Here is a 16,076-nt window from a genome sequence, read left to right on the forward strand (position 1 = left end):
TGTCATTTTACATATACCCATGCTGGGTGAGATAAATATCTTGGTCAAATGCCAACTTTGTATAAAAAAAATGGGAAAAGTTGTCTTTTGCCAAGATATTTCTCTCACCCAGCATGGGTATATGTAAAAAGACACCCCAAAACACATTCCCCAACTTCTACTGAATACGGAGATACCAGATGTGTGACACTTTTTTGCAGCCTAGGTGGGCAAAGGGGCCCATATTCCAAAGAGCACCTTTCGGATTTCACTCGTCATTTTTTACAGAATTTGATTTCAAACTCCTTACCACACATTTGGGCCCCTAGAATGCCAGGGCAGTATAACTACCCCACAAGTGACCCCATTTTGGAAAGAAGAGACCCCAAGGTATTCGCTGATGGGCATAGTGAGTTCATGGAAGTTTTTATTTTTTGTCACAAGTTAGTGGAATATGAGACTTTGTATGAAAAAAAAAAAAAAAAAAAAATCATCATTTTCCACTAACTTGTGACAAAAAATAAAAAATTCTAGGAACTCGCCATGCCCCTCACGGAATACCTTGGGGTGTCTTCTTTCCAAAATGGGGTCACTTGTGGGGTAGTTATACTGCCCTGGCATTTTCCAGGGGCCCTAATGTGTGGTAAGTAGGTAAATGACCAGTGAAATCCAAAAGGTGCTCTTTGGAATATGGGCCCCTTTGCCCACCTAGGCTGCAAAAAAGTGTCACACATCTGGTATCTCCGTACTCAGGAGAAGTTGGGGAATGTGTTTTGGGGTGTCTTTTTACATATATCCATGCTGGGTGAGAGAAATATCTTGGCAAAAGACAACTTTTCCCATTTTTTTATACAAAGTTGGCATTTGACCAAGATATTTATCTCACCCAGCATGGGTATATGTAAAATGACACCCCAAAACACATTCCCCACCTTCTCCTGAGTACGGAGATACCAGATGTGTGACACTTTTTTGCAGCCTAGGTGGGCAAAGGGGCCCATATTCCAAAGAGCACCTTTCGGATTTCACTCGTCATTTTTTACAGAATTTGATTTCAAACTCCTTACCACACATTTGGGCCCCTAAAATACCAGGGCATTATACCTACCCCACAAGTGACCCCATTTTGGAAAGAATAGACCCCAAGGTATTCGCTGATGGGCATAGTGAGTTCATGGAAGTTTTTATTTTTTGTCACAAGTTAGTGGAATATGAGACTTTGTATGAAAAAAAAAAAATCATCATTTTCCACTAACTTGTGACAAAAAATAAAAAATTCTAGGAACTCGCCATGCCCCTCACGGAATACCTTGGGGTGTCTTCTTTCCAAAATGGGGTCACTTGTGGGGTAGTTATACTGCCCTGGCATTTTCCAGGGGCCCTAATGTGTGGTAAGTAGGTAAATGACCAGTGAAATCCGAAAGGTGCTCTTTGGAATATGGGCCCCTTTGCCCACCTAGGCTGCAAAAAAGTGTCACACATCTGGTATCTCCGTACTCGGGAGAAGTTGGGGAATGTGTTTTGGGGTGTCTTTTTACATATACCCATGCTGGGTGAGAGAAATATCTTGGCAAAAGACAACTTTTCCCATTTTTTTATACAAAGTTGGCATTTGACCAAGATATTTATCTCACCCAGCATGGGTATATGTAAAATGACACCCCAAAACACATTCCCCAACTTCTCCTGAGTACGGCGATACCAGATGTGTGACACTTTTTTGCAGCCTAGATGCGCAAAGGGGCCCAAATTCCTTTTAGGAGGGCATTTTTAGACATTTGGATACCAGACTTCTTCTCACGCTTTGGGGCCCCTAGAATGCCAGGGCAGTATAAATACCCCACATGTGACCCCATTTTGAAAGAAGACACCCCAAGGTATTCAATGAGGGGCATGGCGAGTTCATAGAAATTTTTTTTTTTTGGCACAAGTTAGCGGAAATTGATATTTTTTATTTTTTTCTCACAAAGTCTCCCGTTCCGCTAACTTGGGACAAAAATTTCAATCTTTCATGGACTCAATATGCCCCTCACGGAATACCTGGGGGTGTCTTCTTTCCGAAATGGGGTCACATGTGGGGTATTTATACTGCCCTGGCATTCTAGGGGCCCTAAAGCGTGAGAAGAAGTCTGGAATATAAATGTCTAAAAAATTTTACGCATTTGGATTCCGTGAGGGGTATGGTGAGTTCATGTGAGATTTTATTTTTTGTCACAAGTTAGTGGAATATGAGACTTTGTAAGAAAAAAAAAAAATAATTCCGCTAACTTGGGCCAAAAAAATGTCTGAATGGAGCCTTACAGGGGGGTGATCAATGACAGGGGGGTGATCAATGACAGGGGGGTTGATCAATGACAGGGGGTTGATCAATGACAGGGGGTTGATCAATGACAGGGGGGTGATCAATGACAGGGGGGTGATCAATGACAGGGGGGGTGATCAATGACAGGGGGGGTGATCAATGACAGTGGTGGTGATCAATGACAGGGGGGTGATCAATGACAGGGGGGTGATCAATGACAGGGGGGTGATCAATGACAGGGGGGTGATCAGGGAGTCTATATGGGGTGATAACCACAGTCATTGATCACGCCCGTGTAAGGCTTCATTCAGACGTCCGTATGCGTTTTGCGGATCCGATCCATCTATCAGTGGATCCGTAAAAATCATGCGGACATCTGAATGGAGCTTTACAGGGGGTTGATCAATGACAGGGGGGTAATCAATGACAGGGGGGTGATCAGGGAGTCTATATGGGGTGATCAGGGGCTAATAAGGGGTTAATAAGTGACGGGGGGGGGTGTAGTGTAGTGTAGTGGTGCTTGGTGCTACTTTACTGAGCTACCTGTGTCCTCTGGTGGTCGATCCAAACAAAGGGGACCACCAGAGGACCAGGTAGCAGGTATATTAGACGCTGTTATCAAAACAGCGTCTAATATACCTGTTAGGGGTTAAAAAAAACACATCTCCAGCCTGCCAGCGAACGATCGCCGCTGGCAGGCTGGAGATCAACTCTCTTACCTTCCGTTCCTGTGAGCGCGCGCGCCTGTGTGCGCGCGTTCACAGGAAATCTCGCGTCTCGCGAGATGACGCGTATATGCGTCCACTCGGAATGAATCAACCACCTCCAGGACGCGTCTGTGCGTACAGCGGTCCGGAGGTGGTTAAAGGCGTTGACCAATCTATACATAAATTCGTAAAAAGGTCATAGACAGTAATGTTTCCTACATGTAAGCATAACTGCTTATTTAGTACTGCACCCCAGCTGAGACAGTGTAGGCCCCCGGCTGCCTCTGTATTGGTGTTGTTAACATAGCAAGCTGGAATCCCCCATGTGTCACGACCGCTACCCCAGCAGCAGTCGTGTCGCACCAGACGGAGGGGAAGGGGGACCCTTATCTACGGATGGGAATAGTATGGCCACCCCTGACTAACCCTAAGCTGGCACCTGTCTGCCCTGATACCCTAGACGGGGTGTGAACCCGTGCGGCGAGCAGGATGCCTAAACCCTCAGTCACCCTAAAAAGCCTAGAGTAGGGAAAGGCCGATGGGAGCACTAGTCACCATCACTCATGTCTAGGAGAACAGCAGGGGAAGACAGCAACAAACAAACTATATCAGAGATAGACTTATCCAGTCACGAGCAGAGAAGGCGATCCCAATCACGACAGTCCACGCCGGACAAGAGCTCCACAGCAACACCATCAAACGATCTCCTTCAAAGGTCAGAATAGAACTGGAAGTAGAGACTATATCTGGCAATGACTGCAAGTGAAAGTGAAACTAATATAGTAGCTGGGAGTGGCAGACAGGACTCACCTGAGAAGGATGCCTACAAACTCCCAGTCAGGACAAAAAGGTTCACAAGGCAAAACCCAGATGACATACCCTGAACCACGGAGCAAACTCACAAGCTATCGCGAGTAGCAAGTCGCTGCGACCTTCTCCTCCCAGACCTGTCTGGATCAGTCACAGTCGTGACAGTACCCCCCTTTCTACGAGGGGCCCCTGGACCCTCAAGACCAGGCCTCTCCGAATGGGAGCTATGAAAAGCCCGAATGAGTCTGTCCGCTTTTATCTCTGATGCTGGAACCCACATTCTCTCTTCGGAACCATAACCTTTCCAGTGCACCAGGTACTGAAGAGAGCGGCGAACATATCGTGAATCAACAATCTTTTCTACCTGAAACTCAAGACTGCCATCAACAACCACCGGTGGAGGCGGTAGTGGCAATGGTTCAGGAGGTTCTACATATCTCTTAAGCAGAGATCTGTGGAAGACATTATGGATCCTTAGAGTCTGAGGTAGCTCCAGACGAAAAGCCACCGGGTTAATGATCTAAATTAGCCTATAAGGACCAATAAATCTCGGACCTAATTTCCACGAGGGAACCTTCAACTTGATATTTCTGGTAGACAACCATACCAAGTCATTCACCCCAAGGTCCAGACCTTCAGAGCGCTTCCTATCAACTGCACGTTTGTATCTACCACCAATTCTCTTCAAACTTTCTTGCACACTCTGCCACACTGAAGAAAGTGAAGACGCAAATCGTTCCTCCTCGGGAATCCCAGACGGCTTCCCCTCACTAAACGTACAAAACTGAGGATGGAAACCATACGCACCAAAAAATGGTGACTTATCGGTGGATTCTTGACGACGATTATTAATGGCAAACTCGGCTAACGGTAAATAAGATGACCATTCCTCCTGATTTTCGAAAACAAAGCATCTCAAATATGTCTCTAGGTTTTGATTGGTACGTTCAGTCTGACCGTTGGACTGTGGATGGAAAGATGAAGAAAACGACAGATGAACCCCTAAACGAGAACAAAAAGCTTTCCAAAATTTAGAAACGAATTGGGTACCACGATCCGAAACAATATCGGAAGGGACCCCGTGAAGCTTCACGATGTGGTCAATAAAAACCTGAGCCAGTGTGTTAGCATTAGGCAATGCGGCAAGAGCAATAAAGTGCACCATTTTACTGAATCTGTCAACAACTACAAGAATAACAGTCTTCCCCGCTGATACTGGTAGATCCGTAATGAAATCCATTGACAGGTGCGTCCAAGGCCTGTTGGGGATGGACAGAGGTAAAAGACGCCCTGCCGGACGAGTATGATCTACCTTAGAACGAGCACAGGTAGCACATGCAGACACAAAATTCAACACCTCCTGGCGCCATTTAGGCCACCAGAACCGACGAGACACTAACTCAGAGGTTGCCCTACTACCTGGGTGTCCTGCCAGTGTGGAGTTATGGTGTTCTTTTAGTATCTCCAGTCGTAAATTTTCTGGCACAAACAGTTTACCCGAGGGACAGGAGGCCGGGGCGTCCCCCTGAGCTTCCAACACCCTCCCCTCCAAACCTGAGTGTAATGCAGAGACCACCACCCCCTTTTGCAAAATGGGCTCTGGTACCTCAACATCACCCCCTCCAGGAAAACTTCGAGACAATGCATCCGCCTTAGTATTTTTTGCCCCCGGCGATAGGTTATTACAAAATTAAACCTAGTAAAAAATAACGACCACCGAGCCTGTCTAGGGGTGAGACGTTTAGTAGACTCCAGATATAATAAGTTTTTGTGATCAGTAATCACCGTGACGGGATGAACCGCCCCCTCCAAAAAATGACGCCACTCCTCAAAAGCCAACTTAATAGCCAAAAGTTCCCTGTTGCCAATATCATAGTTCCTTTCAGCAGTAGACAATTTCTTCGAAAAGAAAGCACACGGACGCCATTCACCAGGGGACGGGCCCTGAGATAGTACCGCTCCCACCCCCACCTCTGATGCGTCAACCTCTACAATAAAAGGAAGCGAGACATCTGGCTGTACGAGAATAGGGGCCGAGGTGAATCTCTCCTTCAGAGATGCAAAGGCAGTTTTGGCTGCATGTGACCATTTGGAAAAATCGGATCCCTTTCGGGTCATGTCCGTCAGTGGTTTGACCACCAAGGAATAGTTTTTTATAAACTTTCTATAAAAATTGGCAAACCCCAGGAAGCGTTGCAATGCCTTCAGGTTCTCAGGCAGATCCCAGTCTATAATCACCCGGACTTTCTCTGGATCCATGCGGAAACCTGAATCTGACAACACATACCCCAGAAATGGCAGTTCTTTAACGGCGAACACACATTTTTCTAACTTAGCAAACAATTTGTTGGCCCTTAATATCTGCAGCACTTGTCTCACATGGATCTTATGTGTATCCAGATCCGGGGAATAGACCAGGATGTCATCAAGATATATCACAACAAATCTCCCGATAAGGTGACTAAAAATATAGTTGACAAAATGTTGGAATACCGCAGGCGCATTAGTAAGACCAAATGGCATGACCAGATTTTCATAATGCCCTTCCGGAGTATTAAAAGCCGTCTTCCACTCATCCCCCTCTTTGATGCGAACCAGGTTATAGGCTCCTCTGAGATCCATTTTGGAGAACCATTTAGCACCAGCAACCTGATTAAAGAGGCCGGGAATGAGAGGAAGAGGATAGGGATCTCGGATAGTTATCCGGTTTAATTCCCGGAAATCCAGGCAAGGACGTAGGCCCCCATCTTTCTTTTTAACGAAAAAGAACCCTGCAGCCACAGGTGAAGAAGAGGGTCTGATGTGTCCCTTAGCCAAACTCTCCGAAATATAATCTTTCATAGCCTTCCTCTCCGGGCCGGAAAGATTGTATAACCGGGTTTTAGGTAGTTTGGCCCCAGGTAGTAGATTAATCGGGCAATCATATGGACGATGAGGTGGTAACCCCTGACAACCCTTCTCAGAGAACACATCCATAAAATCTCACAGAAAGGCAGGTAAAGATGTTACAGAGAGTGTACAGCACCTTCTACTCAAGCAGTTGTCCTTACAATGTTCACTCCACTCCACAATCTCCCCGGCCTGCCAATCCACCACTGGATTGTGAGTCACCAGCCAGGGAAGCCCCAATACCATAGGAGCCGGAAGACCGTCCAGGACATAACACGAGATATGCTCTTTATGGAGGTCCCCTACCTGCAGATGGATATTATGAATGATCTGAGTTAACTCTTTCTGAGTAAGAGGGGAGGAGTCGATGGCAAAAACAGGAATAGTTCTGCGTATCGGTTCTGGAGTAAAACCCAGAGCCTGAGCAAACCGTGAATCCACCAAGTTGACCCCCGCCCCACTGTCCAAAAAGACGAAACAGATCTCAGTCTTATTGCCCGCCTCAACGGTAGCGGACAACAAAAACTGAGACATGCGTATGGAGGAAACGAATACGCCCAGACTGTTATCCTCCGCACAATCTGGGGACTCTAGTTTTCCCGGGGGCTCCTTTGTTTGTGGTCTCTTGGGTTCTGAGGGACAAATCTTTACAAAATGACCCCTCCCCCCACAACGAAAACAAACCTCTGACCTACAGCAGAACTTAGGAAGATTCACCAGTCTAGTGTCGCCCCCTATTTGCATTGGTTCGACTGGATCATAACAAACCGATCCCTGCCCTATAGAGGCCTCCGTAAAATTTAATAGTCTCTCCCTAAGTCGTCTGTCGATTCTTATGGACAGAGACATAGCAGCCTCCAGAGACCCAGGGACCTCGTATACCGCCAGCGCGTCTTTTAATTTTTCAGACAACCCCTGGCAGAACTTACTCCTAAGGGCCGAGTCGTTCCATAACGTATCAGTAGCCCACCTACGGAATTCGGAACAATATAGTTCAGCAGACCGGTTCTCTTGCCGAAGTCTACGTAGCTTAGACTCAGCCAGTGAGACACTGTCCGGGTCATCATATACGAGACCCAGGGCTTCAAAAAACTCCTCCACTGATCGTAAGGCCAGAGAGTCTGATGGTAGGGAGAAAGCCTAAGCCTGCGGATCTCCTTGCAGGAGAGAAATTACAATACCCACCCGTTGTTCCTCACCGCCGGAGGATCTAGGGGCGTAACCTGAAGAACAATTTGCAAGCTTCTCTGAAGGTTACAAATTGGTCTCTCCCTCCTGAGAACCTATCAGGTAAAGCCACTTTTGGCTCAGGAGTACCTTGGTTTCCCGTAGCAACGGTGGAACCCAAGGATGGCTGCTGCTGCTGCAGCACTGTTGCTTTTAATCCTGCCACTTCAAGGGATAATCCCTGTAATTGTTTCGCCAAAACTGTAACCGGATCCATAGTGGAACAGAAAAATACAAAGCAAAACAGCAAGCAAAAAAAAAAAAAAAAAAGAAATGTCACTTTTTTTTTTTTTTTTAAAAGGCCAGATATACTGTCACGACCGATACCCCAGCAGCAGTCGTGTCGCACCAGACGGAGGGGAAGGGGGACCCTTATCTACGGATGGGAACAGTATGGCCACCCCTGACTAACCCTAAGCTGGCACCTGTCTGCCCTGATACCCTAGACGGGGTGTGAACCCGTGCGGCGAGCAGGATGCCTAAACCCTCAGTCACCCTAAAAAGCCTAGAGTGGGGAAAGGCCGATGGGAGCACTAGTCACCATCACTCATGTCTAGGAGAACAGCAGGGGAAGACAGCAACAAACAAACTATATCAGAGATAGACTTATCCAGTCACGAGCAGAGAAGGCGATCCCAATCACGACAGTCCACGCCGGACAAGAGCTCCACAGCAACACCATCAAACGATCTCCTTCAAAGGTCAGAATAGAACTGGAAGTAGAGACTATATCTGGCAATGACTGCAAGTGAAAGTGAAACTAATATAGTAGCTGGGAGTGGCAGACAGGAGTCACCTGAGAAGGATGCCTACAAACTCCCAGTCAGGACAAAAAGGTTCACAAGGCAAAACCCAGATGACATACCCTGAACCACGGAGCAAACTCACAAGCTATCGCGAGTAGCAATTCGCTGCGACCTTCTCCTCCCAGACCTGTCTGGATCAGTCACAGTCGTGACACCATGTCCATAGGACGCAAGAGGACCACTTCCTGGTACTGCACCCTTGCTGTATTCTGATTTGATTATTCAGAATCTAATAATTCCTCCTGCATCCAAAGGGAAACCAATGAAGAATACAAAAAAAATGTATTCATTCAGCAACACAGACTGTGTAGAAAAATGTATCACAAAAAATATCTTGTGGAGGTACCGAAAGCTCTATTAGATAATATTAGCTCCGAACTCGGCTTCGGTTCCATAGCAGGGGAGAAAACGCAATATTGTTACTTTAGGTAGTTTTTAAAACTCAGACAACCTTAACCTTTAATAAAATTTTAAAAAGTAATATTCACCTAGCCCCATTCCTACGTTGAACGGAGCACACCATGCTCTCCTCGGCAGCAGGCGCAATGCAGAGACATCATCACACCTGCTGAGCTGAGCAGGAGATCGCACAAGGCTGGGAGATTTTCCCCATGCTGTGCACTTTTTTTTCCCCAGCCCAGAAGGCATGATGATGTCACTTCATCGCACCTGCTGCTGGGTACAGCACAAGTCATGGAATGAGTCCCGGGCTGTAATGGACTTGGGCATGAGTTGGCTACTGTGTCTGCAGTGCATCAGCCCATGGGGGAAGTGTGATGGTGGAGAGGATGGGAGGGGTGATTCTGGCAATGAGGGTGGTTGTAATCCTCCTTGGGGCACACAATGGATTTTGTGGGTCTCCTGCCTGGTGGTAGCTGGGGTGCCCATGAAGTTAGCTGAGCAGCAGGATGCAAAGCAGGAGATCAGGCACCCAGATCAGATATAGAAACCAATGATCAGGCCGGCTCGGATGCAGTAAATATAGTCTCTCTTTTACTGAATAAATGATGGGTGTCAGAGTGCAAATACAAATGGCAGGCACAGTTATCAGGTATCATAGTGGCTTTTTTCCAAAGGCCGTGTATAGATGATGGCTATAGTGTTGTTCCTCTATGAGTCTGTTAACACAGATACATTCAATCTTTCCAAATGACCAAAGTTAATGCAATTTCTCTCAATATCTCTCTGCAATTTCCAACTGAGGGGTGCAGTCCTGGATCGGATGGCCAGTCTGGCTCAGTAGTGTGGCAGGCGCCAGAAGCAATATAACCCAAATTGTGTGCATTAACGTCTGCAGTTGTATGCATGCATTACCTTTACGGTCTTTGGCCAAGCACTGTCCCTTTAAATGGTCCTCAACCTTCTGCAAAAATTCAATGTTTCTTTCCCTCAGAGATTGGTTTTTAGGATAGTTGCATTTCTGGCAGCTTTACACTCTGTGATCCAAAAACAAGAATGAACCTGGATCACACCTCCTCATGCTATGCTTTGATCGAATAACTGCTCCTCAGCATAATGAACATCGCTTCTCAGCATCATAATTAGTATACAGGCCCCTATGTTGCATGCTTACATGAGGCATTAGTACACATTTTGATGAAAAAGCATAAGCCCACTTACCACAACAAGGTTTCCTCATTGAGTGGGAACTTACTCTAAATTTGGCTCTGCACTGCGTGGCGACCACCAGCGCCACAGCATCGCACCAGCAGACGGCGGGACTCAGCAGCCAAACAGCACCCCTGCTCATTGGCAATGCCACCCTGGCACTGGGCCCCACCAACCCACCAGCACAGCACCACAGCAACAATGGCCGCCACGCAGCACTGCACCATGTGAACAGTTGTCAAAGCTCACGTTATCATATGCTCTCAGGAACTCCAACTGAGAGCTGGTAGGAATTTGTGAACCCTTAGGGCTCATGCACACGAACGTATTTCCTTTTCGTGTCTGTTCCGTTTTTTTTTGCAGACCGTATGCTGAACCATTTATTTCAATGGGTCCGCAAAAAAAACAGAAGGTACTCCGAGTTCACTCCGTTTCCATATGTCCGTATTTCCGTTCCGCAAAAAAATAGAACATGTCCCATTATTGTCCGCATTACGGACAAGGATAGGACTGTTCTATTAGGGTCCAACTGTTCCATTCCGCAAAATACAGAATGCACACGGACATCATCCGTATTTTTTGCAGATCCGTTTTTTGCGGACCGCAAAATACATACGGTCGTGTGCATGATGCCTTATGCAGTCTCCTGCTAATTAAAATCACCTTGGTCGAATGGGAGGAGTGGTAATACCAGAGTGCAAAAAAAGGAAAGGAACAATAAACGATCTAAAAACAAGAATGAACCTGGATCACACCTCCTCATGCTATGCTTTGATCTAATAACTGCTTCTCAGCATAAGGGCTCATGCACACTAAAGTTTTTTGCGTTCCGTATACGGACCGTATTTTGATTCTGTATACGGAACCATTGATTTCAATAGATCCGCAAAAAAAAGGTACTCCGTATGCCTTCTGTTTCCGTATTTCCGTTCAAAGATAGAACATGTCCTATTGTTGTCCGCATAACGGTCAAGGATAGGACTGTTCTATCAGGGGCCAGCTGTTCCGTTCCGCAAAAAACAGAATGCACATGGACGTCATCCGTATTTTTTGCAGACCGCAAAATACTGAAAAAGCCATACGGTCGTGTGCAAGAGGCCTAAGACTACATGCACACGGACGTATTTTGTTTCCATGTCCGTTCTGTTTTTTTTTTGCGGATAGGATGCGGAACCATTTATTTCAATGGGTCTGCAAAAAATGCGGACAGCACACCGTGTGATGTCCGCATCAGTATGTCCGTTCCGTAGCCCCGCAAAAGAAATACAACATGTCCTATTCTTGTCCGTTTTAGGCATTGTTACAATGGATAAAAAAAATAAAAAAAGGGATGGCAAACTAGATGTCACCTGTTTTTGTTTTTTTTGCGGATCCGCAATTTGAGGACCGCATAACACATACGGTCGTGTGCATGTAGCCTAATAAACATCGCTTCTCAGTGTCATAATTAGTATACAGTCCCCTATGTTGCATGCTCACATGAGGCATTAGTACACATTTTGATCACACTCACAGGGATGCTGTTTCTTCTTCTTCAGCAGATCTGGCTTACACACCAGCAGCAGCATACATGTCTTTTCTCTTGGCCTTCTTGCCAAAAATCTCTCTAGCCAGGGGAAAGTGGAGCCAGTCCACCACCCGGCAACTATTAATAAGGTCTGCCAGTTAACTATTTCCTTCCCATATTTAGCCTTTTGGAATACAGAGTGCATAATAAAGTCACATTAGCGGGCGCTATGGTGGTCGTTTTGCCCCTGACAGTAGTGCCCAAAAGTGTCTCAGATGTTTCCAAATTCTAGTAGATCCAGACTTTTTATGCTGGTAAAAGATATAAGGGGAAATAGGATTCTGCATTTCCCTGTTACCAACCCCACATTCCAGAATGATGCAAGATATTTCACTGTAAAGAGGTTACAAATTACGTAACACAAGTAAAACTGAAACTTTCAAATGTGTCCATATAACCCCACAGAAGACAAAGGAGCACTTTTATTGCCTTACGTCAGTTTTGCGGTGTAAAAAAAAAACCTTGTATAATGGTGCACACCATACTTGTACCATAAATTGTGATTTATTAGTCCACTTTTCAGTGGCAAGAAAAGTGAGAGGGGCTTAGCATGAGGAGGCATGGCTTCCTGCAATCCATCAGAGTTACTATAAATTAGGCCAGAAACTTTTATAAATTATAGTTTAAATCCTGTGGCTAAAACCATGAGTGTTAAAGGGGTTTTCTGAGATTCTGTTTTTGATGACCTATCCTTAGCTCCTCAGGACTGGCCATCAATATCAGATAGACAGCGATCCGGGACCCCCCCCCCCCCCCCCCCCCCCCCCTAACAATCAGCTATTTGAGGATTGCGGCTATGCTTGGTATTACAGTTCAGGCCCATACAATTGAATTGCACCTAAACCAAGTGACTAATGAATGTGATGTCACTGGCCTAGGAATAGGCTGTGGCACTCACTCAAGGCCCCCTGGGTGTCGGACCCCCGCCAATCTGATAGGCAATTCAACAGAGGTGTCCACCATTTAGTTCCTCCAGCCCTTTTCTGTCTCTCCCATCAGCAAGACATGAAAGTATGAAAAGACTGAAGTGTATCTACGACAATATAAAGGTGGTTATACAGCTTTTACTAATTTTGAGGCCCCCACTGTTTGCACTGCCATCTAGAAAAAATCTAGCTGATAAGCAGCTGCCAGAGACAACTGAGTAAAGGATTATGTGTGATACCCAACTGGTTAAAATCCAACCGGTCAAACCATTTTTCCCCATTTGCAAACAGTGGAGCCACCACAAACCCATGAATAGACTGTTGTTAGTACCTGTTGACACTGGAGGAATCCCCAAACTGAATGACACCAGCATGTGGGCCCTCGCTATATTTTATGCCCATGGGCTCCCACCAACACTGATCTGGCAGTAGCTAATAGGGTTATGCACTGTACAGTTGTGCTCATAAGTTTACATACCCTTGCAGAATTTATGATTTTTTAACCATTGTTCAGAGAATATGAAGGATAACACAAAAACTTTTCTTTCACTCATGGTTAGTGGTCGGCTGAAGCCATTTATTGTCAAACAACTGTGTTTACTCTTTTTAAATCATAATCACAACACAAACTACCCAAATCACCCTGATCAAAAGTTTACATACCCTGGTGATTTGGTGTGATAACATGCACACAACTTGACACAAAAGGGTTACAATGGCTATTAACCCTTTCTACCCCGAGCCAGTTTTCCCCTTCCTGCCCAGGCCATTTTTTGCAAATCTGACATGTGTCACTTTATTTGGTAATAACTTTAAAACGCTTTTACTTATCCAGGCCATTCTGAGATTGTTTTCTCGTCACATATCGTACTTCATAATAGTGGTAAAATTGAGTCAATTTATAAAAAAAAATACCAAACCTACCAAAAATTTGGAAAAATTAGCAAATTTCCAAATTTCAATTTCTCTACTTTTACAATAGATAGTAATTACTCCAAAAATAGTTATTACTTTACATTCCCCATATGTCTACTTCATGTTTGGATCATTTTGTGAATGCCATTTTATTTTTTTGGGACGTTAGAAGGCTTAGAAGTTTAGAAGCAAATCTTGAAATTTTTCTGAAAATTTCCAAAACCCACTTTTTAAGGACCAGTTCAGGTCTGAAGTCACTTTGTGAGGCTTACATAATAGAAACCACCCAAAAATGACCCCATTTTAGAAACTACACCCCTGAAGGTATTCAAAACTGATTTTACAAACTTTGTTAACCCTTTAGGTGTTCCACAAGAATTAATGGAAAATGGAGATGAAATTTCAGAATTTCACTTTTTTGACAGATTTTCAATTTTAATAGATTTTTCCCCCCTAACAAAGCAAGGGTTAACAGCCAAACAAAACTCAATATTTATTGCCCTGATTCTGTAGTTTACAGAAACACCCCATATGTGGTCGTAAACTGCTGTACGGGCACACAGCAGGGCGCAGAAGGAAAGGAACACCATATGGTTTTTGGAAGGCAGATTTCACTGGGATAATTTTAAGCTGCCACGTCGGTAGAAACTAAAAAAAAAAAACATTTTGGAAACTACGGGATAAGGTGGCAGTTTTGTTGGTACTATTTTAGGATACATATGATTTTTGGTTGCTTTATATTACACTTTTCGTGAGGCAAGGTAAAAAAAAAATTCTGTTTTGGCACCGTTTTTATATTTTGCTATTTACAGTGTTCATCTGACATGTTAGATCATGTGGTATTTTTATAGAGCAGGTTGTCGCCATATTCTGAAAGCCGTAGTTTAAAATTTTGGGCGACTGTCTTATATAGGGGCTAATTTTTTTCCGAATGAGATGACGGTTTGATCGGTACTATTTTAGGGTGCATATGACTTTTTAATCACTTGGTATTACACTTTTTGATGTAAGGTGACAAAAAATTGCTTTTTAGACACACTTTTTTATTTTTATGGTGTTCATCTGAATGGTTAGGTCATGTGATATTTTTATAGTGCAGGTTGTTACGGACGTGGCAATACCTAATATGTATACTTTGTTTTATTTATTTCACTTTAGCACAATAATAGCAGTTTTGAAATGAAAAATAAAATATGTTTTCGTTTCTCCATATTCTGAGAGCCATAGTTTTTTTTCATTTTATAGGCAATTGTCTTAAGTATGGTCTCATTGTTTGCGGTATGAGATGACAGTTTTGTTGGCATGATTTTAGGGTGTGTATGACTTTTTGATCGCTTGGTATTACACTTTTTGTGATAAGGTGACAAAAAATGGCTTTTTTTTACACAGTATTAATTTTTATTTTTTTACGGTGTTCACCTGAGGGTTTAGTTCATGTGATATTTTTATACAGCACGTTCCTATGGACGTGGCAATACCTAATATGTATACTTTTTTTTATTTATTTAAGTTTTACACAATAACAGCATTTATGAAACAAAAATACTATGTTTTAGTGTCTCCATAGACTGAGAGCCATAGTTTTTTAATTTTTGGGGTGATTGTCTTAGGTAGGAGCTCATTTTTTGCGGGATGAGGTGACTGTTAGTTTAGTACTATTTTGGGGGGCATGCGCCTTTTTGATCGCTTGGTGTTGCACTTTTAGTGATGTAAGGTGACAAAAAAAATGTTTTTTTAGCACAGTTTTTATTAAATTTTGACAGTGTTCATCTGAGGGGTTAGGTCATGTGATATTTTTATAGAGCCGGTCGATACAGATGCGGCGATACCTAATATTTATACTTTTCTTTTTTTCGCTATTCTTTACAAAATAATTTACGTTCTTTTGCGAAAAGGACGCATTTTAAAAATTACATTTTTTTTTCCCTTAATTTTTTTTCCTACTCTGGGACTTCAAATTTTGGGGGTCTAATCCCCTTTACAATGCATCACAATACTTCTGTATTCATGGGCGTCCGCAGAAATTTTTCCAGAGGGGGTGCATAATTTATTGACATCCATGCTCTGCTTGTTTCTGAGAATATAATGAAGGGGAGGGGCATATACATTATCACATAGTATAAAAACGCATGAGCTGTGCAGTGGCGGATCCAGAGCCTGGTCTCGGGAGGGGCACTTCCAGATTATTTTCTGTCCGCCGCCACAAAACAATGGTGCTTATAGAACAGACTACACAGTGTAGCGGTATACTGTATATTGTGTGGCACAGTGTAGAGGTATACTGTATATTGTGTGGCACAGTGTAGGATATATGTGTATAACATAAACATATTTCACATG

Source organism: Bufo bufo, chromosome 1 (genome assembly GCF_905171765.1).
Source record: "Bufo bufo chromosome 1, aBufBuf1.1, whole genome shotgun sequence".
NCBI classification, from domain to species: domain Eukaryota; kingdom Metazoa; phylum Chordata; class Amphibia; order Anura; family Bufonidae; genus Bufo; species Bufo bufo.